Raw genomic sequence first — 5,000 nt, 5'->3', positions numbered from 1 at the left:
TACTGCAGTCTGCCCTCGCTCCTCTAATTCTCGTCGGCTATTTCCCCGGATCAGGATGAACAGATCGTCAGCGTATGCGACGACTTCGAACCCTGCTTTCTCTAACTCGTTGAGGAGGTCGTCGAATACCAGATTCCATAGATGCGGTCCAAGAATTGATCCTTGTGGGCATCCTCTAGTAGCTGTTTTGGATGTTTCCTCGTTTTGTCCACAGAGTTTCACCGATCTATCGCTGAGGTAGCTGGAGATTATCCTGAAGATGTTTTTCGGGCAATTCCTCTGCTTCAGGCGGTGCAAGATACTCGGCCACCATACATGGTCGAACGCTCCTGAGATATCGAGGAGTATAGCCAGGGCGTATTTTTCTTCGCTCTGCGATACCAGCTCCCTCACTTTCAGTATGGCGTCCTCGGTAGACCTTCCCTTCTTGAATCCATATTGGCGGTTCGCTGCGAAATCTTCGTGATTGAAGATTGGGCGAAGTCTTTGGACAAGGAGCTTTTCGAAGGCTTTCCCGATCACTGGGAGGAGGCATATCGGTCGGTAGGATGAGGGGTCTGAATCGTCCTTTTCGGGGTTCTTTAAAAGTGCACGAATGTTCCCCGTTTTCCATATTCTTGGAAAGTGACCCTGTTTGAGGCAAGAGTTGAACAGTGTCTTGAACTGTGTTTCTAATACTTCGTAGGAAGCTTTGAGAACCTCGACTTCGACTAGATCGGGTCCTGGTGCCTTGCCGCTGCGCAGCTCCTTTATTGCTGTTTTAATCTCCGCACTGGTGAACTCTTCTGCGTCTTCGGTGTGCGGGGTTTCCCTGCAGGTCGTTCTTCTTACCTTCTGCATGTCGGTCTCGTCCAGGTTGTCGTCCGGAACTAGTGTTTCCAAAAGCTTGTTCGCAGTTTCCTCCCAGGTTATTGTGCGCGTGGATCTCGTGTTGCAGGAGGATATCACGCGCTCCGGTGTTAGTTTTTTGGCTGCCAGCTTGTACACTATTCCCCACGGATTGCAGTTTCCTTCGTTAGAGACAAATTCCTTCCAGCTGGCTGTCTTCGCTCTCCTGACTTCGGCTGTGTACTTGTTTTTGGTTTCATTGTACTTCTTTTTGGCTGCTGCTCTTTTGCTCGGATCCTTCTCTTGCTGGAAAATTTTTCTGCTGTTGTAGGTTGATTTCTTTAGCTCCGTGAGGGCGGTAGTCCACCAGGAAGCAGGATTTGAGCGGAGAATTTTCGGTCTCAAAACTCTCTTGCAGGTGTTCAAGATGATCTCTTGTATTGTTTGTGCTGCGTCGTTTGCATCCTGTTCTGCTAGGTCTATCTGCTCAGGTAGTCTATTTCTGCTTTCTGTCGTGAGGGCTTCCCGGAACTCTTCCCAGTCGACATTACTCGTTTGGAATCTCGGTACTTTTGGTGGAGGGGTTTGATTTGTTATCGCGGTCAGGCTGAAGCAAATAGCATTGTGGTCGCTGCTGGTCCAGCCTTCCTTGACTGTCCAGTCGTCGGTAAAGTTGGTGGTTGCGTATGTGGCCATGGTTACATCGATGTTTGAGGTTCCTGTTGAGGCTGAGTATGTCGGTGGGTTCCCTGGTTCGTTAAGAATAACGAGATTATTGTGAGCGATTAGTTGTTCAAGTTTTTCTCCACGTTCATCTGAGATGTTGCTATTCCAGAGGGGTGATTTGGCGTTTACGTCTGCTGCGATTATTACTTTCCTGTTCCCGAGTTGTGATATGATTTTCTGAGTTTGTGAGATGTATGGGTCGATATCGTGTGAGTACTGGAAATACATGCTGGCGAGGTAGAATCGCCCCAAGCTGCTAGTTATCTCTACGCAGGTGCAGTGACTGTTGCTGAGATGGTCGATTTTCATTATTGTGAGTGCCTTATTTTTGATTGCTATTGCCGATTGAATTGTTTCACCCTGCTTCCCTCCGCAGACTATGGTGGTGTTCCTATCAAAGCCAAGTATCCTACCTTTGATGTTGTAGGGCTCTTGCATGAGCAGTACGTCTATTTTTTGTTGATCCATGATTCTGTTAGCTTCTATGGAGACTATTTGTGACCTCCTCATATTCAGTTGCACTATCCGTATCCGGTGTCTTTTATCGCTTTGGTTAATATCCATAATCAGTTCTTAATAGGACCTGGTTGACTGCTGCGACGTGTGCTGGACATTCCTTGTCGGTCACGGGGTGATTGTGTACTTTGCCTGCTTTTTTGCAGTTAACACACGAGGCCTGTTTGCTTTTGTTAGGGCATGTTTTGAAGATATGCCCGGCAGCCGCACAGTGCCCACAGATGTCGGTTTCGCTTCTGCAGTACTTTGTGGTGTGGCCAAATCCTTGGCATTTGTAACATCGTGTGGTTGCTATGAAATCCTGTACCTGGCAGCACTGCCACAGTACGTATAAGCGCTCCTTTTTTATTAGGAAGTCTCGCAGTTCCCTAGAGGTTTCTAACACTAGGTTGCAGCTTTCTGTGTTGCTTTTATTTCCTGTTCTGAAGGAGACCTTCATTTGCTGCTTATACCGCTTGGCTTCCTCCGGTGTCATATTTTGTTCCACAATAGCTTGTAGGATTTCGCTGTCGTCGTCTATTCGTGGTGCTCCGTAAACGATGACTCTCGGGCTCCTCTTCATTGGTACGGCGACGACGAGTCCAGCAGATTTTAGCTTCTCGTTTCTCATGATGGTTTCCACGTTTCTTTTACTTGCCGTTTCGATTATTACCGCATTCCCTTGCACTCGCCTTACGTTCTTTACCTGCAAGCTTTCGTCTTTTGGTGAGATAAGGCTTACCACCGCTTTCTTCGTCTCGTCGCTGTTCCCGTATTGGGTGTTATCTATCGGCCGGATCAGGACTACGTTTGGAGGGTCCTGTTTTAGGTTGGAGAGTCCTGCGGTTTTTGATCGTATTCCGAGTCGTTCTGCATATGTCAATTTCGGGGCCTGGTGTGCGGCTGTGGTGTTTCTTGTTGCTTCTGCAGTGTTCTGCTGCACTTGATTTACTGTTTTCAAAGCTTCCAGCTGCCCTTCCAGGTTGCTGTTTAGCAACAGTGATTCCTGTAGCAGATTCTGCATTAGCGTTACCTTCGACATGATGTATTTGCACGTCGGCATCTCGACTTCGTTCTCCGGATTCGTTAGGTGATTTAGGATCTTCTTCTGGATGTTTTCCGCGCGTGCTTTAATGTCCTGTATGCTTCCGGCCTTGGTACAGGTCACAGCCGTTTCTTCGGTATGGTCTGAGTTTGCGGCCGTACAGAGTTTCCTACAAACAGTGTTTTGGTTTATTTGCTCCATATTTGGATCCTTACCTTCGTTTCTCTTCTGTGGTCTCTCTGCGTCCGAGTCCGTGGATATTTTTCTTTTCCGGACATGCTTTGACTTTCTGCGCGCTACAGTCCTTTGCTCAGTGTCGGTTGTATCCATGTCGACGTTAATCGGATTTCCCGCTTCAAGATGGTGGTGCAAGATGGCGGATCAAGATGGCGGTGCAAGATGGCGGCCAATATGGCGGCCAATATGGCGGCCAAAATGGTGGGTTAACCTACAAGTATGCTTAGATTGATTTCTGCACTTATTTTTCGCTACTTACCCTGATTTGGACTCCGAAACCACGAAAATATCAGCGGACTGCGCGGCGGGAAGGCTGTGGTGCTTTGCGTTGCTGGTGCGCCAGTCGGTTCCGGAAAAATTTAGCTAGGATCGATCGGCGTCGGTGACGTGTCACGCGGACAACGCCCAACTTTGTTTTTCCGTTTATCTTCCCTTTCACACTGATTCTCACGGAACTTTATGTCTCTGGTCACACATTAGCACTTATTGGTCACTTTGAAACACCGGGAGTAATTTTCCCGTGAAGTTTTCCACCGAAAACTCGAAATTATCGCGGAGCGACGTGAAGCGCGTCAGTCCTCGAGCAATCCAAGATGGCGGATCAGTAGATAGGGACAGAAGGGAATCTCGTTAATCCATTCATGCGCGTCACTAATTAGATGACGAGGCATTTGGCTACCTTAAGAGAGTCATAGTTACTCCCGCCGTTTACCCGCGCTTTTTTGAATTTCTTCACGTTGACATTCAGAGCACTGGGCAGAAATCACATTGCGTCATCACCCGTGAGGGCCATCGCAATGCTTTGTTTTAATTAGACAGTCGGATTCCCCTAGTCCGTGCCAGTTCTGAGCTAAGCGTTGAATGGCGGCCGAAGAAGCGACCACGACGGCGTTAACCGCCACGGAAGCCTCGCAGCAAGGAAGATCCGCGGGAGGCCAAGGCACGGGACCGAGCTCGGATCCCGGGACGCGACCGAAGTCGCCAACCGTTCACCTCGCCGAGGCCCGGCACGTCAGCCAGACCCGCTTCCCGACCAAGCCCGACACGCCCCGCTCCTCAGAGCCAATCCTTATTCCGAAGTTACGGATCCAATTTGCCGACTTCCCTTACCTACATTAATCTATCGACTAGAGGCTCTTCACCTTGGAGACCTGCTGCGGATATGGGTACGAACCGGCGCGACACCTCCACGTGGCCCTCTCCTGGATTTTCAAGGTCCGAGGGGAAGATCCAGACACCGCCGCAACTGCGGTGCTCTTCGCGTTCCAAACCCTATCTCCCTGCTAGAGGTTTCCAGGGAACTCGAACGCTTATACAGAAAAGAAAACTCTTCCCAGATCTCCCGACGGCGTCTCCAGGTCATTTTGGGTTACCCCGACGAACACTCTTACGAGGGCCCGAATGGTATGCGGTTCCGCTGCCGGGTTCCGGAATAGGAACCGGATTCCCTTTCGCCCAATGGGTGTGCATCTCTGCAACTACTTCTTATAAATTCGATTTAGCCATATTTAACAGTTTTGTTGTTGCTTTTTAACTGAGAGCTTTAGGACACCTCATTTACATAGGATTTCTCTTAGGGCTTAGGATCGACTGACTCGTGTGCAACGGCTGTTCACACGAAACCCTTCTCCACGTCAGTCCTCCAGGGCCTCGCTGGAGTATTTGCTAC

At 49.2% G+C, this 5,000-nt stretch overlaps 1 pseudogene; it reads right to left on the bottom strand.

The window, feature by feature from the left end:
- LOC143307712 (large subunit ribosomal RNA) overlaps nucleotides 1-5,000 on the bottom strand; it is a 9,397-nt pseudogene that overhangs the window by 2,592 nt on the left and 1,805 nt on the right.

Source organism: Osmia lignaria, unplaced genomic scaffold, assembly GCF_051020975.1.
Source record: "Osmia lignaria lignaria isolate PbOS001 unplaced genomic scaffold, iyOsmLign1 scaffold0071, whole genome shotgun sequence".
In the NCBI taxonomy this organism is placed as follows: Eukaryota; Metazoa; Arthropoda; class Insecta; order Hymenoptera; family Megachilidae; genus Osmia; species Osmia lignaria.
This window is presented reverse-complemented; position numbering and strand designations above follow the sequence as displayed.